This window comes from Aethalodelphis obliquidens, unplaced genomic scaffold (genome assembly GCF_003676395.1).
Source record: "Aethalodelphis obliquidens isolate GAN/ISIS:26980383/991018 unplaced genomic scaffold, ASM367639v1 scaffold47, whole genome shotgun sequence".
Taxonomy (NCBI): domain Eukaryota; kingdom Metazoa; phylum Chordata; class Mammalia; order Artiodactyla; family Delphinidae; genus Aethalodelphis; species Aethalodelphis obliquidens.
This window is the reverse complement of record NW_020837991.1, coordinates 9,833,696-9,857,933: the sequence shown is the minus strand read 5'-3', so window position 1 is coordinate 9,857,933 and position 24,238 is coordinate 9,833,696. Positions and strand designations below refer to the sequence as shown.

Below are 24,238 nucleotides of genomic sequence, written 5' to 3'. Positions count from 1 at the left end.
AGACTTTAAAAATGGTCCACATCAAAAAAAAAATCTTTAAAACAAACAAACAAATCAAAGCTCTTTTCCAAAGCAGAGATCCAAACTGAGAAGAAACAGATAGAAGCAGAATCCAAATTGAGCAGGATAAGGAGAGTAGAAGCAAAGGAAAGAAAGGTCCAGATAAAAGCAGAGGGGGGGGTTTCCCTGGTGGCACAGTGGTTAAGAATCTGCCTGCCAATGCAAGGGATAGGGGTTCGAGACCTGGTCCAGGAAGATCCCACATGCAGCAGAGCAACTAAGCCCGTGCGCCACAGCTACTGAGCCTGCACTCTAGAGCCCGTGAGCCACAACTACTGAGCCTGTGTGCCACAACTACTGAAGCCCGCACACCTAGAGTCCGTGCTCCGCAACAAGAGAAGCCACCACAATGAGAAGCCTGCGCACCACAAACAAGAGTAAACCCCGCTTGCTGCAACTAGAGAAAGCCCGCGCACAGCAATGAAGACCCAACACAGCCAAAAATAAATAAATAATTTTTTTTTTATTTTAAAAATTAAAAAAAAATGCAGAAGAGGGGAAGAGAGTAGTCAGATCTCCAAGAGTGTGAGGCCATGCTTTTAATCATTTTGTGAAAACAACATAAGAGGAAGCTATAGGAAGAAGAGACCAGAGGCCCATCTTGGGATCTGACAAGATGGCCGGGCTACCCCATGGGATTTTCAAGGAAACCCAGCATTTGCTGGTTGGACCAGTTCCCAGCATCAAAGCAGAACCAGATGAGAGCAACACGCATTATTTTCATGTGGTCCTTGCTGGACCCCAGGGTTCCCCCTTTGAGGTGGGGACTTTTTTTTAATTAATTAATTTATTTATTTATGGCTGTTTTGGGTCTTCATTTCTGTGCGAGGGCTTTCTCCAGTTGAGGCGAGCGGGGGCCACTCTTCATCGCGGTGCGCAGGCCTCTCACTGTCGCGGCCTCTCTTGTTGCGGAGCACAGGCTCCAGATGTGCAGGCTCAGTAGTTGTGGCTCACGGGCCCAGTTGCTCCACGGCATGTGGGATCCTCCCAGACCAGGGCTCGAACCCGTGTCCCCTGCATTGGCAGGCGGATTCTCAACCACTGTGCCACCAGGGAAGCCCAAGGTGGGGACTTTTAAACTTGAACTCTTCCTTCCAGATGAATACCCAGTGGCAGCCCCTGAAGTATGTTTCATGACCAGAATTTGTCATCCTAATGTAGACAAGTTGGGAAGAATATGTTTAGATATTTTGAGTGGTCCCCAGCACTGCAGATCCGCACAGTTCTGCTATCGATCAAGCCTTTGTTAAGTGCTTCCAATCCAGCTGATCCATTAGCAAATGATGTGTCGGAGCAGTGGAAGAGCAACAAAGCCCAAGCCATAGAAACAGCTAGAGCGTGGACTAGGCTATATGCCAGGAATAATGTTTAAGTCCATCTGATCATCAGGTGTGCATCACTTCTCCTGTTCTGCCAAGACTTCTTCCTTTTTGTTTCCATTTAATGGACATAGTCTTAGAAACACGGCACAATAAAAGCCATTAGCATTTATTACATTAGCAGATCTAGGTCTGGTCCTGATCCACTGCTGTAAAACACGAGCAGAGGCTAGAAGTATCACCTGGATTGCTGCGAAACATCTAGAAACAGTGGCGCCTCTCTGCTTTTATTCGTTTCCCCCAACAAGGGTTAAGTATAAAGCACTGTGAATGAAGAGAGTTGTCAGGGTTAGCTGCAAGGATGTGGGTGTTTTTCTTTATTATTTTTTTTTGGGGGGAGGTAGTTTTATGTTTATTTTATGGGCTCCTTTCCCTCTTTTTATGATGATCTAATTGTACTGGTTAAAAGCAGCTAACCAGTTCTTTAGAATATGCTAGTTATTCAGATGCTGTAGATGGACAAGCTTCATTGTTTGAACCAACACGGGAACATTAAACAAACATCACAGTCCTCACTAATAACATTGTGACTTTGCTGTCAAGTGTAGAATCCTCCCTTCAAGTAAAAGCTTATGACCATTTTGTATGGCTTGTCTGGAAACTTCTGTAAATCTTATGTTTCAGTAAAATATTTTTTGTTCTAAAACAAAAACCAGGGAACTCTACAGGGATGAAGCCAAAAAAGGTATTCTGACACACATTTACATGCTAAAAGCAAGAAAAATGCATTGCAGATAAAAAGTGAGCAACAGAAAAAAAAAAAATCAAATCCCATAAGAAGATAATTCTGAGGAAACAGGAGAATGGGGAGTATTATATGTATATATAATAATATAGAAGAATCAGAGAATAAATATCCCCCCCAGACAATAAAACACACCAGAAAGACATGTATACAAGAGATAGAAGTTATAATCCAATATTAAAAAGCAAGCTAAAATGTATTATGAAAATGATAAAAATTATTAAAGAAAAGTATAAATTAAAATTAGAAAATCTTACAAATGAGGTGACTAGAGAATAGGAAGCTTTGAAAAGAGAAGTGACAGAACTTGGGACATAACTAGAAAAAAGAAAAAAATCTTTTAAAAATGAAGACTAAAGTAGAAGGAACACAAGAAAGAACAAACACAATAATGCCTTAAGATAAAGACAAGATGGAAAGGAAGACATATTTTTTAAACTATTTTAAAAGAGATAATAAGGACTGAAAGAAAAATGATAGATAGAAAAGATAAAGCAAAGAAGATACAACATATGTATAATAATGGACTTTTCAAGAAAGTCCATGAAAGCAAAGCAAAAGAACAAAGACTAAAATATATAATTTGAGAGAACATTCCTGAAATAAAAGAATTTGTGACTACATAGTGCAAGAGTGTATCACAATCCTAGAGAAAGTAACCTATATGGCCAATTTCAAGATATAGTCCGGTAAAATTATTGGACTTTATGAAAAAATTATTTTAGGCATCCTGGCAAAAAGACCAAGTTACTTAAAAGGGAAATATAACCACATCATCATCAGACTTTTTGATAGCAATTCTTCATGCCAGAAGACAATGGAATAACATATCCAACACATTCAAACAATATGTCACAGATTTTACATCAACCTAATAAACCTCTATGTAAAAAGACCATAGAAAAATGTTATGAACATGATAACATGGGGAATACTGTCCTACAAGCCCTTCCTGAGGGGCCATCTAAGGAATAAGCTTTCCCAAAACACTGGAAGGGCATGATGGACTAATAGGGACCAAATTTACCCTTCCACCTTGAACACCCAAAATACAAAACAAAATGTGTGAAACTGGTTTTCAGACATTTAAACCATCAACCAGCCCTGTGACCAAGGACAAGTACTAACCTCTCTAAGTTCCCAGTTTCCTCTTCTATGAAAGGAAAGACTTGGCTGTCCTAACTTCATATGGTTGTTGTGAGACAAAAATCAGATTATACATGTCGTGTGCTTACCATAGGCCCTGGCAGGGTTCTGGGTACCTAGTAGATATTAGTTTTATCCTTACTCTGCAGGCTGAGGAGATAGGAGGGTCACAGATACTAAGAAAGTCGCCAAGGACATACAGCTAGAAAGTGGCAACACCCATGCTCCTGACATGGTCTCTCTCTGTCTGGTCCACAAGGAGACCGCACACAATTTTACCACATGCCCTAGTGAGGTTCAGATAGGCTTTGTCTTTTGCATTCCTTGCTCACCAATATTTAAAGCCTGGCCTGAGAAAGACAAGCTGGCACAGGAAATTAAGAAAAAGTGTCAGAGAATTTCCCATCTTGACTATTCATCTTTTCATCTAGGTTGCCCTGGACGTCAGAGAGGAGAATGACCAGAACCAAGTAGGGTCATAAATAAGGAGCAAATTAGTAGAACAAATAAACTGATAAATGAATGAACAGACAATTAGCCCAGACACTGCCACATTATCCAGGGTCCAGATCCAAAGTGATGTTGGCTCTGGCCCGGCATAGTGACAACTTCCATTGCCATGGCGATCCTGGGGAATTTTTCTCTGCTCTTCAAAGAAGTTTGACCCCTCCATGATACGTGGGGACATTTCCAATGTCAGAAATTATAACCAACTGTAAAACATGTATTAAATCCAGGCAACAGCCATCTCTGTTGTATAAACATGTCAGGAAGGAAAGCGAATGCCCAGAGATGCTGGCTGTAAAACCCAAGGCCAAACCCAGCTCTACCCTGTTCTGCCGCCTGTCCCAGCTCCTGGGAGGTGCCTCTGGCTTTTTCATGCACTAAGACTTTATGGGAATGACTCAGATTCCCGCCCCTTCCCTAGAACCATCAGTACTGAAAGACTCACGTAGTCACCCTTGAACCCAACTGCGCCAAACTGATAATAATTATTTACCTACGTGCTGCTGGGGAAATCAAAAACCAGCACGTTCCTTCATCTGCCACGTGCAGATGTTTTCTTTTTGCCCCAAACCAAGGGCTGGTAATCCAAAGAGAGGGGAAAACCATCTTCTTTCTTAAGTAACTCAGCTCCAGAAGGGTGTCCAGCCCTCCAGGCACACCCCTCCCCACTTTGGTTTTCTTATTATTCATGAGTTCAAGGGAGCAGCCCTTTCACTTCAAGATTTTTTCCTTTGTATCCTCAACGTGGCTAACTGTGGCACAAGGCCCCTGGCTTCCGGCCTGTCTCGGCTTTCGACATGCCTTCCTCACTAAGCTTCCTTTCTAGTGTTTTATTTGACTCCCCCTTTCACTTCGAGGCCACTGTAAGGTTACTAATTGGCCTAATTTCAATATTGTTGTGTGTCAGGGAACAGGTAGGACCAAGAAGACGGAGAGATTGGGGAACAGCCAGTGGGTGGAGCAGTCAGAACACACACGTTTATAGATTACGTTTGCCATCTTCTATGGGCATGGTTCACGGTGCCCCAACCAATTACACTAGTAACATCAAAGACCACTGATCACAGATCACCATAACAAATATAATAGTGATGAAAAAGTTTGAAATATTGCAAAGATTACCAAAATGTGACACGGAGGCATGAACTGAGCAAATACTGTTGGAAAAATGGCAGCACCAATAGTCTTGTTTGACACGGGGTTGCCACAAACATTCAATTTATTTTTTAAAAAGCACACGAGGGCTTCCCTGGTGGCGCAGTGGTTGAGAGTCTGCCGGCCGATGCAGGGGACGCGGGTTCGTGCCCCGGTCCGGGAGGATCCCACATGCCGCGGAGCGGCTGGGCCCGTGAGCCATGGCTGCTGAGCCTGCGCATCCGGAGCCTGTGCTCCGCAACGGGAGAGGCCACAACAGTGAGGGGCCCGCGTACCGCCCAAAAAAAAGCACACGAAAACAAAGCGCAGTAAAACAAGGTACGCCTGTACTGTGCACTGGATGCTGTGAGGGGTAAAAAGGTGAAAAATACAAAGTCTTATTCCTCAAGGAACTCATGCTTTTTTCTGGGAGAGGAAATATAAACCTTTGGAAATTTCAACCAAGAAACAAGATTAAAAAAAAATTTTTTTTCTTCCGGGTTAATTGAGATATCATTGACATACAGCACTGTATAGGTTTAAGGTGTACAGCATAACGATTTGACTTACATATGTCATGAAATGATTATCAAGGTCAGTTCAGTGAACATCCACCATCTCATACACATATAAAATTAAAGAAATAGAAAAAAATATTTTTCCTTGTGATGAGAACTCTTAGGATTTACCCTCTTAACAACTTTCATACATAACACACAGCAGCGTTCATTAAATTAACCATGGTGTACATGCCCCCGGGGAGGCATGCCCTCAGGGTGGAGGGCAGCATTCCTGGCCCCGGGGGGTGTAATCCGTTTGAGGGAAAGAGTATTTGCTCGCCTGGAACAGTTGGTATCATGCAAGGCAAATATGTGTGTTGAGTGAACAACAGAGACCTGACCCAACTCTGGCTGCCAGGGAGCTCAGAATTGGCAGGAAGGTGAGAGAACAAAGCTCAGGAAGTGGGCAGGCGCCAAAGGAGGCCAGGAGCGAAAAGCAGAGCCAAGTCACAGCCAGGTGCTCTGGGCAAGGTCCACCCCACCACGGCTGGCCTGCAGGACTACTGCTCACCGACGCAGCCATGGGGAACAGAGTCCAGCTCTCCCTTTGAATGATGTCACTGCTTAAGATTCTGAGCCCTGGATGGGAGTGTCCTTTTGGCCAAGCCTGGTCAATATGCCCAGGAACTAGGTGAGGGTACACCTGCCCCCTTTCACAGCGGTATCACCTGCCAGTATCACATTAAAGAGGTTTTCCTCTCAAATAGGGCGAGGGGCAAGTCTGCTGGACAGTCCACTTCCCACCCCAATAACAGTATCCCCTGCAGTGCTTAAGAGCTCAAGAGAATGGCCTAGAGGCCGTGGGATCTAGTTATCTAGAGGAGGGGCCCAGGCCAGCGCTGGAAGGACTCAAGAGGGCTTCATGGAAGAGGTGTGTCTTGACGTTGGCCTCCCAGAGAGGATGTGGCCCCTGTTCTGTCCGTGATGCTTGGCCTGACCTAGAGAGTCACCTTGCAGGGTCTCTGTGTCATGGTCACAAGTCCCCCAGCCCCCAGCACTGGGCTGAGAGCCAGGCCTGCCCAGCTTCCAGCTTCACTGGCTCCATTTCACAGATGAGGAAACTGAAGCTTAGAAAGTCACGTGCGTTGGATAGAGGAGGCTGACGTGGGAACCCAGGCCTGTGCGACCAGGACCTCCCCACCCTTTGCCCGAAGCCTGACGCCTCCCAGCACGCTGAGAATAGCAGGGACACTGCACTTCACTCCGGCTCCACGTTTTTCTCAGGAGTTCCTGCATCCTTCACGCCAACCCTATGAGACCGCGAGGGCCACGTGATTACCCTGTTGAGTAGCTGAGGAGCCCGAGGCTAAGGTCAGCCAGCTTTCACACCTGGTGAAGGCTCTCCACCCTGATCTAGCCCGAGAGCTACCTTCCTCCCCGTGACCCTGTCACTGGAGGCTGTGGGGAGAGTGGCTTGGGGAACAGATCCCACGAAGCTGTGCCTGTCCGCGTGGTGTGAGCCACACCTAGCCCGCCCCAGAACTCGTGGTTGAAAGTGCGGAGGGGCCCCGTCTAGGGGAACAATGCGTATTGATGATCCTGGCAGCGGCAGCTGGCAGGCGCCCGAGGCAGTTTGGTCTGGGGTTTGGGGTAGGTTTTACTTGGATGCCGAAGCCCAGTTACTCATCATTCTCACTCTAGGCCCCTGGGCTACCCGAGATCCAGTGGGAACAGCTCCACAGCCCAGGACGTGGGCTGTCCGCTCCCCAGCCCCCGGCCCCTCTCCTCCCGGGACTGACTCATGTCACGGCACTGGCTGGGCCTGGGCTGGCCTGACACCCCTCCAAAGGCTGGGACGGGGGCCTGGACACTGGGGTCCGACCTCCTATAGCCCTGGAGCGGGGTGGGGGGCATCCTTCTTTATATGGGGTGCACACACCTGAGAACTTTCCAGAGAGGGCTGTCTTCATGCTCCACTCCTGGCCACCTATCTGTCGCTCCAAAAATTCTCTCTATGTATAACACACACACACACACACACACACACACTCTCTACATTTACACCCAGAGCCAGGCAACCTTCTTCCTGCCTGTCACCTGCCGGGGACCGTGGTCACCTCAGTGGTCTGAATGTCACGTGATCTCACGCCAGTCCCCAGCCACCAAGGCATGGCCTTTCACGTCCCCTCTCAATGTCCCCAGCTGTATGATAAGGAGACCGGACACATCAGCCACTTTGTCTGCACAGCTCTCTGGACCTCACCTGCCTCTTGATCCAGCCACCTGGGCACCTCTGCGGGGACCAGCTCTGAGTTCTCGTCCACTGAGCACACCTTGCCGGGCAGACGCGCACTGACAACAGGAAAGGGTGGGATACAGGGGCCTGAGGGTAAATCTCCCTCCTCCCGCCCCCAGGCAGAGTGTGTGCTGCTCAGAGCCAGGACCCAGCGGTCTGCCATCAATCCCATGCGAGCATCCGTTCTCTATCCCAGCCCGTTCACTCTCCTGTCCATCGCTCCATCTCCCAGGGGGTCACACTCCCCCAAAAAGGTCTCACACAGAGGCCAGGAGCCTCAGTCTCTGCTTGGGTGAACCCAGGTCAAGATAGTGGGGGCCTCTATTCTGTCACACAGGAAGGGTGTCCTTTAAAATAAAACAATGTCAAGGCCGGGGTTTTACTCATGCTGCACCTGCTGTGCGTCCTCGCCTCCTTGATTCACTGGGTAACTGATTCTCGCTGACCCTTCTTTCCTTCCTTCCTCTGCGTAATGAGGCTGAACCCTTGCAGAACTGCTCCCAGGATGAAATGAAACAATGCATCCAATGCACTGTGAGCAATGCCCGGTGTCCAGTAGGTGCTCAAGAGGGACCTTTCCAGCTGTCCCTCGGGAGGTGCTGCCTCGCTGGCTGCCCTGATGGCAGAGGGACCCACGTCCACCCAGGTCCCACACGCCTCCCTCCTCCGCCAGCCCCCAGATCTGGCGTTCGCAGGCTGCATGGTGCGTGCCCAGAACCGGGGCCGAGACTCCGGCAGGCACTCAAGATCAACAAGCATCAGGTTTCCTGGTTGAGGACACGCACGTACACCATGTTCCCTCTCTCCAGAAGGACGTGGCAGCCCCAGAGCCAGCCTTGTGCTCCTCTGTCACCCTGACCCTCTCCCACGCCCCTGCCCTCGGTTTCCCCCCAGCTGCCTGGGCCCGTTCACCTGAGCAAACCCAGAGCAGCTCCGAGGTGTTTCTCGGTGCAGCAGCCCCATCCCAGAGGGACGAGCGCCAGAGATAACTGTCTGCTCGCCCTGAGCCGGCCTCTAATCCTGGGCTCACAAGGCTCCGGGGACTTGGCTCTGCTGGGATCTCTGACAGCATCGCCATTCATCTCTGGAGGTCAAGGCCGGGTGGGGACGGTGGGAGGCTGGCAGTGAAGGAACTCCAGGATGGCGGGAGGCGAGTGCCCCTGGCCAGGTTGTCAGATACGAGCACTGCTCCCCCAGCCATCTGGACAAAGCTGCAGGTTGCCCAGTAAGTGGAAGGCCAGGGCCCTCGGAAGGCCCTGGCCTTGGGAAGTTGGTGTCATCACCAAACAGCCTGGGAGAAAACTCACAAGAGGCCGTCAGCCCTTTACTGGCAGGTGCGGTGGGAGCCGAGGCGGGGAAGCAGCGGGTCCCGGGGGTCCCAGAGGGTCAAGTCCTATAAACTCTGACTCCAATTTCCACATCCCACAAGATGGGCAAATGCGTGAAGTAAAACTGACCCTCTGGCCTGGCTCTAAGATTAATCTGGATCTAAACCTTACCCTTATCCAGGAGGCCAAGTCTGGTCCTGACCCAGACCTGGACTTGAACCCTAATGGGATCCAGTCTGCAGGCAGATCTCGATCTTTACCCACATGGAGGGCTCAAGAAACCCTTGTGTGATGAGTAACCAAATCGAACTCAGAAACCCTCTAGAGAAAGACTCTGGAAAAAGTAAAGCAGATTCAAAGAGCGGCTCCTCTGTAGGAAACCCACCTGCAGCCCCAGACCACAGCCGAAGACAGTGGCAGGGACTCAGGTGTCTGGGAGAGACACGTCCCTTCAGTGCTTCCGGAAATGGGCTGAGGGTCCCCAGGGAACCTGGGGTCAGTGAGGGTGTCGGGAGCAGTGGACGAGAGCAACTGGGCTTCTGTCCTCTGGGGGGCTCCTCCTCTCCCTGGAGGTCTCACTGCCCACCCTGACCAGCCATTGATCATCCGCACCCCCCGTGGGAACCCCTGCCAGGGCCGGGACCCATTCTGGGCACTCAGGGACGAAACACATGCAGATCTTGCCCTCAGGAACCCAGCTGCAGTGGGGGAGGGAAAATTTATCCCCTTGTTCACTCAACAGGCATTGCACATCTTTTGTAGTTCTCAAGCTCACGGGCAAGAGTCCCACAGCGCGAGACTTTGGACATCTGATTTGGGGGACACCCCACTCACAGCTCCATCTCTCGGGATGGGCTCATGTGTGTAAACCTTCAGGCCTATGCATTTGTCTATGGTGAGCAGTCCTGGGACATGATGGAAACCGCTCTTGGCCTGTGACAGTGCCTTCTCCCCCAGAGCAGACCTTCGTCAGAAAACCAACAACCATTCGTGAGTTGGAGCATGAATGTGGCACAGAGAGAGCTGGATAAGCCGATGCATCCAGAATTCTGAAAGGGCATTGACTAAAAAGCCTCCTTCTCATGGGCATTGCTGGGGTGGGCACTGCCAGTGTTTGCTTCTGTGACACTCCCCTTCTGAATGGCTGTGACAGTAACATTCCTTGTTTAGATGTTGTACAAGATAAGAATACATTTGGCTTCAAATTCTCTGAGAGGCTTTTCCTTTATGCTTATTGCCTCATGGTGACAAAATGGCTGCTGCCCCTCCAAGCCTCACAGCAACATTCCAGCATCCCCTCCACAAACCCCGACAGAGGGAAGCAGGAATGCTAGAGGGAAAGGCACCAGCTTTGGAGCTGGCCAGCCCTGAAGCCAAGTCCCAACCCTCTGCTCTGGCAGCTTCACCCCTCTCGGAGCCTCCATTTCTTCAAACCCGCAGGCTTTGGGGGAGGTTAGCACGTCATGGGGTTAAGTGGAAGGCTTCCTGGAGGAGGGGATGACTGAGCTGAGTGGTGAGGGAAGTGGCGGGTAGGAGTCAGCCTGCATGGGTGGGCGGAGGAGCTCAGGGAAGCACAGCAGCTCCTGGGGCTGCCGTGGAAGGAAGGGAGAGGTCAAATGTGAGGGTGGATAGTGGGCAGGGCTGGATCACAGAGGGCTGGAGGGTCAGGCGAGGGAAGGCTGGCCTCCTCCCACCCCTAGGAAGGATCTGTGCTGTCCCTGCATTCTCGAGGTGATGGCTACGTTTGCACAGCACCCACGAGTTGGGGCTGCTCGGAACTGTTTACTTGCATTAACTCATTTACCTGGTACAGCCCTGCTCTGAGGTGAGGACTCTTCTCACCTCTATATCACCGATGAGAGAATTGAGCAGGGAGGGCAAGGCAGTTGTCCAAGGTCACACAGCGAGTCAGCGGCACCCAGGCTGTCTGGTTCCAGAGCACAGGCTCCTAGCCTCTACCCCGCTCAGCACAGAAACACCTTTGGGTGGCTGCGGCCTGGGATGGGAGCAGCCCGGCGCTGCGACCTCTGATCACCTTGATTCTGCTTGAACTTCAAAGAGGCACCTCTCCGCTGCCAGCCAGGTGAGGATGCCGCTGACCCAGCCCTTCAAACCAAAGTCGTAAAAGGCAGCTTGTCTCCCAGGGGCAATGCAGCTGGAGCCAAGCCCCGAGGGGTGGGCTACGGGCCAGGGACTTGGTATGGCTCCAGGACATCACAGAGCGATTTGCAACACCTTCAAATCTCCCGGAGCAGCCAAAAGAGGCAGGTGAGGCGCAGGCCTGCGGGAGCAGGGCCAGGTGTCGGTTTACCTGGGGATGGGGTTGGGGGGAAGGGCCCTGGCAGCCCACCCCTCCCATCAGCACACCCACATTCTCCCCCATGCAGCGCAGGGCCTGGGGCCCCCATGGCCGGGTACCAGCCTCTGCAGTCCTGCCTACGACCTCCGTCAGCACCCCAACTTGGTCCCCTGGCTGGAGCTCCCCGCTTTCCCCTCCTCAGTAATTCCATGTGCAGACGTCTCTGTAGGATGGGGGCACACACGTAGGCGGGGAGTGTGGCCGTGACCTGCCCGCCAGGAGTGCCCATTACCTTCAGCACAGTGGGCTCAGGCTGGGTTACCCGCCTCGGAGCAGATGCAGGGGGTCGTAACTGTGGATGGTTTAAAGGCCTCAGATAAGACAACTGATACTTCCCCAGGGTCTGCTACAGGCCAGGCGCTATCATATGGGTTTTTCTCCCTCAGACACCTACCGAGTACCTACTAAGTGCCAGGCACCCTGGCAGGAGCGTCCAGGTGAGCCAGACCCAGGCACCGACCATCCCAGCTAATTCCCCCACGAACTACAAGGGATAGACTGCCATTCAGGCTTTAGAGGGGTGACACTGAGGCTTAGAGACGCCAAGCAAGTTGCTCAAGCTCACACAGCAGCCATGGTAGGATTTGAACCCCATTCTGAACACCTCCAAGTTCTCGTGCTCAGCCCCAGGGAACAGGGCAGGGAGGACAGTGCCAGGCAGCGGGAGCAGGAAGGCTGTGTGTAGATACGGTAGGAGTGGGCCTTCTGAGCAGAACGGTGACTCACCCACTGGGAGACGTCAACGCAGATTACACAAGAGGCCCGGCCTGTGCCAGACCCTTATTCTCACTCACTTTCTTCTGTTCCTTCCCTGCCCTTCCACTCCCTGTTCCTTGGGCTCCTTGAGTACATTCTGTTCTTGCTGAACTGAGCAGGGTGACCGGGTTAGGCCCGAGGACCGAGGACCCTCAACCACCGGGATGATCGCCGTGGCCTCCTGAGGGACCCGGGAGACAGGGGCTAAGGTGAGCCCCAGAGCCCAAGCTGCCCAGGCCGCAAGTCTGCACGGCTCCCCCTGCTTTTCAGGTGAAGTTCAACACTCAACTTGGCTCCAGGCCTGTTCGATTGCTGGGGCTGCCTGCTCTGCAGTCTGGCCTCCCCCTCCCCTCCCGGGCCCTCAGCACAGAAGTGCTTCTCAGACACACGAGCCATCTCCGCATCCCTGGGCCGCCCACCCTGCTGCCTGCAATTTCCTAACGTGGATCATTGTACTGTGGTTATGTCAAAGAACGTCCTTGCATTTAGGAAACACTCACTGAACTATTTAGAGGTAAAAGCTCATCATATCTGAAACTTACTTTGAGACGCTTTAGAAAAAATAAATTTCGAGAGATATAGATAAATGATGCAGAAGAGGATAGATGGTGGATAGACAGGTGAGACAGGGTGGCGGGGACACTTGGAAAGGCCCAGGCTTGCCATCCTTTCACTCGGGATGTGCTCTACACCGGGCACCTACCTGTCTGCGCTCTGCTCCAGGTACGGGTGACCCAGCAATGAATGAAGCAAAGTCCGCCTCCCAGGGACCGGCTGTCCTGCTGCAGGATACTGGCAGCCCCGCACAGCACGGGGGTCTACAGCACGCCCTAGTGGTGGAGAGAAAATGAATCTGATTAGCGGACTCTGGGGAGAAGTGGAAGGCGCTGGTCCAGCCCCTAGAGGCTGAGCAGATGGCGGAATCAAGGCCTCCAGCTGGGACGCTGGGCCAGACCCTATTCTCAAGTTGACACCAGGGAGGTGGTGCTGGGGGACCCTCCCCTGCCTCCTTTGAAAGGTACCCATGCCCTTGTCTGGAGGTGTTAGGGAACCATTGACTGAAACTGCCCGCCTTGGCCAGGCATGGTGATGGCCATGTGCATGAGTTGTCTCACAACAAAAGGTCCCCATAAGGAACATGGCTCTGCTGCCAAAAACTAACTGGAAGAATTCGGGAGGGGCCCAAAGGAGGGAGGAGACGCCAGCCCATAATATGTCCTGCCAGCCTCCCAGACTTCTCCTCGCTGGAACCCGTCTTGCCTGAGCGATGCACGCGCCACCAGGAAGGATCCTGAGTCAGACCAAACACGGGCCAAGCAAGGTGATTGGCCAGAGACAACCCGGAAACTAACCCCATCACCATAAAACCAGAGGCTGCGAGCCACGTGGCAGAGCAGCTCTCCTGGGTTCCCTTACCCTGCTGCTCTCTGCCCGGGTGGGCGCCACTTCCCAATAAAGTCTCTTTCTTCGTCAGCATGTGTGTCTCTTCGGACAATTCATTTCTGAGTGTTAGACAGGAGCCCACTCTCGGGCCCGGGAAGGGGTTCCCCTTCCTGCAACAGAGGGAAGTCACGTGGGCCTTCCACCCCCTGTCCGAATGGCCTTGGGTAAAGGCAAAGGGGGATCTCGGCTGCGGCCCCTCTTACCATCCCCTGCCCTACCAGCACTGTCTTCCTCCACACACAGCACAAGACCTCTGGTCTTCCCCAAGGTCATAGCCAAGGTCAGCCACAGGTGAGGTGTTTTCCTCAATGGACTTGAGGACTCCCACCCTGCCACCCTTGGAATAGTCACTTCAGAGCATCATCATGCGGGGATTAGGGTCCAAAGCGGGGAAGAAAAGTGAGTCGGGGAGACCTCTGCTCCTCTGCTGAGCCTCAGAACTCAGCCACCTTTTCGGCAAGTGTCCAGCGTCTGTTGAGTGGATGCCCTTACAGGCCTGTGTGTCCACCACCTCAGGCATGTAAGTTGACACTTGCACGGGGCAGCTTCCATGAGAGCTGACGTCTGCCCATTTGACTCTGATTCTCTCGGGGAACCAGACTGTAATGCGGCCTTTCCTTGGCCGGGGGTCTGGCCTTGCCCTGCCCTGGACCCCATGCCGGGCCTTGGACCCTGGTGGTCAGCCTCATAGGGCCTCACCCCAGGCTTGGCCTCTAGTTTCACCAGCAGTGCGCTTGAGGGCTGGCTGGTGCCTGGCCCGGTGAGGGTTGAGGATGCCCACTGTCTAGGACAAGCCTACACAGGCAAGGTGGGACACGGGATGGAGAGGACGCAGGTGCTCAGCAGGGAGCCCGGCAGCAGGAGGTCGGGGAGTGAAGCTCTGACACGCTCCTGACCACTGACCTTCTTTCTCCTCTGTTTTCTCAACTGGAAAATGGGTGTAATAACACCCATCTGGCAAAGCCATTGTGAGGATTTTCCGAGAGAATGAAGCAGAGTCTAGCTCATGGTAGACCCTCAAGAAACAGCGTTCCCTGATTTTTCCTTATAAAAGTTTCACGTGGGCTTCCCTGGTGGCGCAGTGGTTGAGAGTCCGCCTGCCGATGCAGGGGACGCGGGTTCGTGCCCCGGTCCGGGAAGATCCCACGTGCCGCGGAGCGGCTGGGCCCGTGAGCCATGGCCGCTGAGCCTGCGCGTCCGCAGCCTGTGCTCCGCAACGGGAGAGGCCACAACAGTGAGAGGCCCGCATACGGCAAAAAAAAAAAAGTTTCACGTGATGGGCGGGGCAGTGGGGTGGATACTAATGAGCCCCAGATTCCCCTTCAGGGATGAAGGGATTTCTCTCCAGGCTGCAGGGTGGGGTGCCCACAACCAGCCCCCCACCGTCTCTGCAAGGATCCCCGCCCTCAAGCCACGCCCCTCTCGCCTTCAAACCACGCCCCTCCCGGGTGACTAGCGTCCGTGGACCAACTGTCAGGGCGGGTAAAAGTGTGGCTCTCTCACCACGTTGGGGGGCAACTCTGAAATGTGGTCCAGCCGCGAGCTCCCCGTGGGGCCCGCGGAGCGCACCCCCAGACTGCCTGGCAGCCCAGCTTCTCCAAGCCCTTGCCTGCTTCATCCCCTCCCCCCCTTCGCAGTGCGGACCTCAAGAGCATTCCTATTAAGGAGCACCTTCCCTAGAGAGCATTCTCTGCATGCTAATCGCTGTCCCAGGGAACCCAGGCCCCCAAAGTCCAAATTCTGAATTTATATAAGAAAAAAAATTAGATGGGCTTCGTTGCTCTACCAAAGAATCCTTTACTCTCCCAAAGAACTAACTCATCACAGGCTTTCCTTAAAAGATGAGCCCCTCTGGTGCGTTTAAACTAGCACTCAAGTGACCCTCATTCTGTTTGGCCTCAGCAACTGGTCTGCCCTTTGAATCGGCTGTGTCCAGAGTAACCCGCGGAACCAGGGGCGTTGAACGGAGGGCTGGGGTTTGCTCTGGACGGCTGGTCAGCTGCCTGCAACTCAGCGGGGCTTCAGGGTCTCCCGAGCTTCCGTACTGAGACCTGTGGATCCCTCTCTTGCTGCATTCAGACCCTGGGCTGGCGCCAGAGCACCTGGGATGTGAGTAAGACAGGTGCCTGTGCTCCAGCTGTCTCTCGGCCCAGGGGAGGGCAGGGCAGGGTGGAGCGTCTTCGCTGGGGCAAGCCCAGGGCTGTGGGAGCTGGAGAGGGGTGTCTGGCCCACCTGAGTTTGGGGGCGCTCAGAGGGCTCCCTGCAGCAGGTGAGGGGTCTGAGGGACGGTGGGCTGGACGTCAGTGGAGACGTCTGTGCCTGCAGGCAGGGAAGGCCGTCCTGGGCATGGAAGCCACATGGTCGGGCCCTCTGCACATAAGCACCCGTGCCTTTTCCGTGTCATCGCATTGAAACCAGGCACCTGCTCTTGGGAGGAAGTACGGTTGTCTTTATTCTCCCGGCTCAGAGAAGTGGTCAGGGCAGATCTGCCTGAGCCCTGTCGTGCACCAGCTGGCCAGGAGTGGGCTGAAATGCCTCATGGTGGGCAGCTGAGCTCTGGCTCCTGGGGGCTGGGCCAGCACATGGCCAGGGGATGCAGAGGACCGCGTCTGCTCCCACCCATCGTGAGGCCTCCTCTTTCTCCAGGGCTGTCAGCTAGAGCCGTTTCGATAGGCGAGAACTATGGACAACCGCTCTGGCCTTTGCCTGGCATGACTGTGGGGTCGGGGGAAGATGGGCTGGCCTCCCAGGAGGGGTCCCCACGGACGGAGCACGAAGCAAGCACGAAGAACATGGACCCGAAACCAAGCGCGGCCAACACCATTTTGTGGAAGAGACTGGAAGCAAAGCAGGTGCGTCCAGAGGAGAGGACAGCAGACGATTCTTCCGGTCCGAGGGAACTGCCCGCTCCAGCTAGGAGCCCTCTGGGAGCGGGTCCTTCTTTTGCAGAATGACATGTTTCACGAACTGAGCATTTCTTTCTCTTTCTTTCTTTTTCAAACCTGTTTTATTGTGAAACTTGACGTGGATACAGAAAAGGGCACAAAACAGACACACAGCTCAGTGATTTATCACAAAGCCAACATTCATTAAGTCAGCGCTGGGGCAGGAAATGGACCACCGCAGTTCCCCAGCACCCCCGCAAACCTCGAATCCTCCCCCACTGCCCTGCCCCTCCCCCCCAAGTTAACCACTAGCCTGACATTCACAGCCATCACTTCCTCGCCTTTCTGTTGAACTTGACCTCCTAAGCATCCCTAAACACTCGCAGCTGTGCCTTCTTTACTGAGCTAGGAAGTTGGGCAACACGCCTTCTTCCTGGCTTTTCACTCACTGTCACGTTCTGAGATGGTCACGTGCCGCTTACTGAGAGGTCTTTACTGAGCATCTCTGAAGCCAGGCTGGCTGGTCCCAACTGCAGGGCACCTCGTGGGCTCCGAGCCTCCCTACACCTGGGCATCCTGTCCAAACCTGAGGATGTCCCGAAAATGCCACCCAGCTGAAGAGCTCCAGAACTCAGGATGAATCCAGGCTACACCACGAATTTTTTTTTTTTTTTTGGCTGCACTGCGAGGCCTGTGGAATCTTACTTCTCTGACCAGGGATCGAACCCGCGCCCCTTGGGTTGGAAGCGTGGATTCTTAACCACTGGACCGCCAGGGAAGTCCCTTCACCACTTTCTGATTGTGTCATTTTGAACAAGGTACTTGTTTTCTCTGAGACCCCATTTTCTCCTCTGTAAAATGGTGATAATAGTATCTCCTTGCAGGATGGTTTTAAGAATTACGGATGTTTGGGTAAATGCAGGCCCGTGGTACACATCTTGTCCTCTAAGCAATAATGTTCCTGTCCTGATGTGAGGTATATACCATATTACTTATAAAGCAACCACTTGTGAGACAGACCTTTTTTCTACTTTATATTTGAAAGCATGATGGTATCTATGCAATGCTGCCACAGTCCTGGCTGAAAGGACGCCCTCTACAAAAGAGCTCTCTGGGAACTTCCCTGGTGGCGCAGTGGTTAAGAATCTGCCTGCCAAAGCAGGGGACACTGGTCCAGGAAGATCCCACATGCCGCGGAGCAACTAAGCCCGTGCGCCACAACTACTGAGCCTGCGCTCTAGAGTCCGCGAGCCCCAACTACTGAGCCCGCATGCCACAGCTACTTAAGCCCATGCGCCTAGAACCCGTGCTCTGTAACAAATGAAGCCAGCTCAATGAGAAGCCCGTGCACCACAATGAAGAGTAGCCCCCGCTCGCCGCAACTAGAGAAAGCCCGCGCACAGCAACAAAGACCCAACGCAGCCTAAATGAATAAATAATAAAATAAATTAAAAAAAAAAAAAGTGCTCTCTGCCCTCAATGCATTCCCGGCTTAAAGGGAGTGGGAGGAAAGGCCTGCTGCCCTGGGGGAGCCCGGGACCCAAGCAGCTTGTCCCAAGTCCTGTCCCAGCAGGAGCCTCCCAGGGCCTTCGGATTCCTCTGGCCTCCACCACCTCAGAGCATGGGGTGTCCATGAAAATGTTCCAAAACCCTTTGTGCTCTGCCAGTTTGGGCCTTTCAAACCCACCCCAGCAGGAGCAGAGAAGGCACCTCTCAATAAGCAAAGCCACCAGTGTTAGAAAGAAAGGCAGATGGAGGTGACCTCTCTGGCACAGGACTGGCACACCAGGAGCTGTGGGCTGCAGGTGTGGGGCAGGACCCTAAAGTCAGGCTTCCCCCAGTCACACTCCCTCCCCAACTGGGCACCCAGCCAAGCCCAAGGCACCCCCCGACGTGGATGCCAGCCCTCGCTGGGGACGGCTGTGTCCCTGCTCCCTGGCCTAACCCCAACTCCTGAGTCTGTCCTGGCCACGATACCCCTTTGAAGCTAAAGTGTCACGAATCCTGGCCAGATGGAGATCAATTTTAAAATACAGAAGACAGGAGCGAAAATAAAGAAGTGAATGAATGAAATTTAACACCCTCATTCACCCGTGTGTGTTCCGTAATCTGTTTGCAATTTCACCCATGGAGGCAGATGTCCCACTGAGTTAGAGAAATGGAATTACACTCAGGTCCCCAGATGTCACTCTGGTCCCTCTTGGTCCTTTGTCCCTGCTGGACCTCAAAGGGGACAGGATGGAGAGGTTGGGCTTGGGTCGCTTTCCTTAAACTGGGCCCCACCCCAAGAGGCAGCATCTTATACCCAGATTGCCGGTCACCATGCAGGTATCAGGCCACCAGTCTTGAGCGTAGGTGGTGTCCTCCATGGGAAAGATGATGTGAAGAGGTGGGAGGGAGCTCTGTGCAGCCAGAACCCCCCCGTTCAGGGTGTCAGCCCACACCTTCTGGCCAAGCCTTTACCACATGCAAGTCAGTGCTTTTAAGCCTGAGGTTTTTCCTTGGAGAACAAGGGCAGTAGTCCTGTCTCACAGGGAACTATATCCATCTCTTGGGATAAACCATAATGGAAAAGAATATAAAAGAAGAAAGTATATCCAAAATATAGCAGAGGGAGGAACACTCCCAAACTCATTCTACGTGGTCACCATCACCCTGATACCAAAACCAGACAAAGGTGTCACAAAGAAAGAAAACTACAGGCCAATATCACATAGATGCAGAAATCCTCAACAAAATACTAGCAAACAGAATCCAACAGCACATTAAAAGGATCATACACCATGATCAAGTGGGGTTTATTCCAGGAATGCAAGGATTCTTCAGTATATGCAAATCAATCAACGTGATACACCATATTAACAAATTGAAGGAGAAAAACCATATGATCATCTCAATAGATGCAGGGAAAGCTTTCGACAAAATTCAACACCCATTTATGATAAAAACCCTCCAGAAAGTAGGCACAGAGGGAACTTTCCTCAACATAATAAAGGCCATATATGACAAACCCACAGCCAACATCATCCTCAATGGTGAAAAACTGAAACCATTTCCACTAAGATCAGGAACAAGACAAGGTTGCCCACTCTCACCACTACTATTCAACATAGTTTTGGAAGCTTAGCCACAGCAAGCAGAGAAGAAAAAGAAATAAAAGGAATCCAAATCAGAAAAGAAGAAGCAAAGCTGTCACTGTTTGCAGATGACATAATACTATACATAGAGAATCCTAAAGATGCCACCAGAAAACTACTAGAGCTAATCAATGAATTTGGTAAAGTAGCAGGATACAAAATTAATGCACAGAAATCTCTGGCATTCCTATACACTAATGATGAAAAATCTAAAAGTGAAATCAAGAAAACACTCCCATTTACCATTGCAACAAAAAGAATAAAATATCTAGGAATAAACCTACCTAAGGAGACAAAAGACCTGTATGCAGAAAATTATAAGACACTGATGAAAGAAATTAAAGATGATACAAATAGATGGAGAGATATACCATGTTCTTGGATTGGAAGAATCAATATTGTGAAAATGACTCTACTACCCAAAGCAATCTACAGATTCAATGCAATCCCTATCAAACTACCACTGGTATTTTTCACAGAACTAGAACAAAAAATTTCACAATTTGTCTGGAAACAACAGACCCTGAATAGCCAAAGCAATCTTGAGAACAAAAAATGGAGCTGGAGGAATCAGGCTCCCTGACTTCTGACTATACTACAAAGCTACAGTAATCAAGACAGTATGGTACTGGCACAAAAACAGAAATATAGATCAATGGAACAGACTAGAAAGCCCAGAGATAAACCCACGCACCTATGGTCACCTTATCTTTGATAAAGGAGGCAAGAATATACAGTGGAGAAAAAACACCCTCTTCAATAAGTGGTGCTGGGAAAACTGGACAGGTACATGTAAAAGTATGAGATTAGAACACTACCTAACACCATACACAAAAATAAGCTCAAAATGGATTAAAGACCTAAATATAAGGCGAGAAACTATCAAATTCTTAGAGGAAAACATAGGCAGAACACTCTATGACATAAATCACAGCAAGATCCTTTTTGACCCACCTCCTAGAGAAATGGAAATAAAAACAAAAATAAACAAATGGGACCTAATGAAACTTCAAAGCTTTTGCACAGCAAAGGAAACTGTAAACAAGACCAAAAGACAACCCTCAGAATGGGAGAAAATATTTGCAAATGAAGCAACTGACAAAGCATTAATCTCCAAAATTTACAAGCAGCTCATGCAGCTCAATAACAAAAAACCAAACCACCCAATCCACAAATGGGCAGAAGACCTATAGACATTTCTCCAAAGAACATATACAGATTGTCAACAAACACATCAAAGGATGCTTAACATCATTAATCATTAGAGAAATGCAAATCAAAACTACAATGAGATATCATCTCACACCAGTCAGAATGGCCATCATCAAAAAATCTAGAAACAATAAATGCTGGAGAGGGTGTGGAGAAAAGGGAACACTCTTGCACTGCTGGTGGGAATGTAAATTGATACAGCCACTATGGAGAACAGTATGGAGTTTCCTTAAAAAACTACAAATAGAACTACCATATGACCCAGCAATCCCACTACCGGGCATATACCCTGAGAAAACCATAATTCAAAAAGAGTCATGTACCAAAATGTTCATTGCAGCTCTGTTTACAATAGCCAGGAGATGGAAGCAACCTAAGTGTCCATCATTGGAGGAATGGATAAAGAAGATGTGGCACATATATACAATGGAATATTACTCAGCCATAAAAAGAAACGAAATTGAGTCATTTGTAATGAGGTGGATAGACCTAGAGTTTGTCATACAGAGTGAAGTAAGTCAGAAAGAGAAAAACAAATACTGTATGCTAACACATATATATGAAATCTAAGGGGAAAAAAAAAAGGTCATGAAGAACCTATGGGTAAGACGGGAATAAAGACACAGACCTACTAGAGAATGGACTTGAGGACACGGGGAGGGGGAAGGGTAAGCTGGGACAAAGTGAGAGAGTGGCATGGACATATATACACTACCAAATGTAAAATAGATAGCTAGTGGGAAGCAGCCGCATAGCACAGGGAGATCAGCTCGGTGCTTTGTGACCACCTAGAGGGGTGGGATAGGGAGGGTGGGAGGGAGGGAGACGCAAGAGGGAAGAGATATGGGAACATATGTATATGTATAACCGATTCACTTTGTTCTAAAGCAGAAACTAACACACAATTGTAAAGCAATTATACTCCAATAAAGATGTTAAAAAAAAAACGATTTTGAGGAGAGCATTAATGAAAGTTTAAAGTGCCTCAAATTCACTGTTCATAGGATTTTGGATTTTGAGGAGGCTGCGTCCGACATCATCTATGGTCCTCGGAGATGTAAATATGTTGACTCTTGTGTCTGTGGACTTTCACTAACAGTGGCTTATCATCTCGTGTATTTATTGGTTAGGTCATTGCTGAGCTAGCTCCCAATGTCCTCTACACTGCTACAGAATCCTTCTAAACCACTTATCTCTTCATGTCATTCCACTGCCTAACTTTCTTCAGTTATTACCGTTGCCTGTAGGATGATTTCTTGGTGTGGCACACATAATCGTTCATGATCTGACCCCAGATGATTCATTTAGATTTACTCTCTATCACTTCCACTTGTAGTGTATTCAACAGTGATTGAACCCTAAGTCCAACCAGCTTTCTTATACTTTTGTTCCTTGGCACAAACTGTTCTTTTTGTCTGCAAGCCTTCCCTACCACCTGTCTATCTGGGGAACTCCTCACAATACTTCACAGAGATGCTCTATACCTCCACTTAAAACATTCCACAATTTACTACACAGATTTCAGCCCCTCATCCAAAATCTCATTGAAATTTTAATATCCTTTTATTATAGCAATTAACATAGTATATTGCATTTATGTGTCTGTACATTTATTTCTCCATTAGATTATAAGCAACTTGAGCTCAGGGCTTGGCATAGGTGGTTATTTAGAAAGTGTTTGTTGGGACTTCCCTGGTGGCCCAGTGGGTAAGACTCCGTGCTCCCAGTGTAGGGGGCCCAGGTTTGATCCCTGGTCGGGAAACTAGATCCCACATGCATAGCGCAACTAAGAGTCCACATGCTGCAACTAAGACCCAGCACAACCTAAATAAATTAATTAATAAATATTTTTTTAAAATAGTGTTTGTTGAACGAATGAATGAGTGAATGAACGGTGCTTTAACCCCTCAGTCTTTGAGCTCTGGGATTATATTTTTCCAGCTTTATGGAAGTATAACTGACAAATAAAAATTGTATATATTTTTTTTAAAAAAAGAAGAAAGTATATATGTGTATAACTGAGTCACTTTGCTGTACAGCAGAAATTAACACAACATTGTAAATCAACTATACTCCAATAAAAAAAAAAATGTGGCCATTTAACTGGGTCTACTGTGCACTTGGCCTGAACCGTGGTGTACGCATCCCGTAAGTGGTGGTAACGGGAGTCTGGAACAAAGACCCTCCCAACCCCAATACTCCTGTGACCCCTCCCTCGGAGGCAGGGACTCAGCTGCCCCTGGCCGAGGCCCCTCCAAGCCAGACAGCCAGCCTCCACTTGTCTCGGGCGCTACCCCCTGGGCAGGTGCCTTGGCCACCAGGGCCTCCCCTTGACGTTCGGCTGCCCGCATCCACCATCCTCACCCGCTCCAGCTTCTCCCTGCATCCCTGCCTCCTGAAGGCTTCTCCGTGCTCTCTGGGTCCAGCCCAGCCCAGCACCCTCAGTGGCCACGCTGTCCCAGGAGCCACCCACTCCTGGGCACGTTCCTGACATCTCTGATGTGGGAAGGGCCGGAGTTGGAGGACAGAGCCGGAGGACCTGGGCACCTGGGCTCCTTCTCAGCCTGGATGGGCTCCCCAGACGCCAGGGGACCTGGGCATGCTGTTTCCTTTCTGTGGGCCTCAGTTTCCCCCGAAGCAGCAACAGAAGAGTTTATGTAACCAAGGGTGGGATCCAGCTGCTCGCCGCTCAAAAGCCAATAAAGAGGCCAGGTTGGTGGAAAGGAAAGTGTGCTTTATTCTGGATGCCGGCAACTGGGGCGAGGCAGGTGGGCGGACGCCTGTCCAAAGGCCGACTCCCCCCCACACCCTGACAATCAGGGGACAAGAGCTTGGAGGGGGCTACGTGCAGGAACAGCACAGTCGGCTCTGACCGTCACCTTGAAATTGGTCATCGTTGGTCTGACCACCGTCATCTTGATTGTTTTCAGAATAGTTAGTCTTCAGTTCCAGGGTCGGTTTGTTCCCATTTCTTTGAGGCCAGTTCTTGGAATTGTGGCAGCTTAGGTCATGGCGACAGGCTGGTCATCACGTAGTTAACTTCTTCCACCTGTTGGCGGTTCCAGTATCTATAAGACAGCTCAATGGATATGGCTCAGAATATTATCTACAGCCCTTGAGAAGGAACTAAAAGTCCTTGAGTCTGCTTAATGACTAAACGATTATTATTTGGTCTCCTTTGACTCTTTTCCTTTGTTTCTGCATTTCCTCGCTTCTCTGATTAAACTTATTCTTTGGCTAAAGTTTTTCCACAGACAAAAGGCGGGCGGAGGACATGGGAACAAGGACCATAGGGTCCTGCTCTGTTTCATTTAGACAAGCTCAGAGTTGTTCGCAGCCTGGCCCTCCGCA

The 24,238-nt window shown here is 50.5% G+C and overlaps 1 pseudogene; it reads left to right on the top strand.

The window, feature by feature from the left end:
- Positions 1-676: 676 nt before the first annotated feature.
- Positions 677-1,432, top strand: LOC113607236 (ubiquitin-conjugating enzyme E2 N-like; annotated as a pseudogene).
- Positions 1,433-24,238: the final 22,806 nt, after the last annotated feature.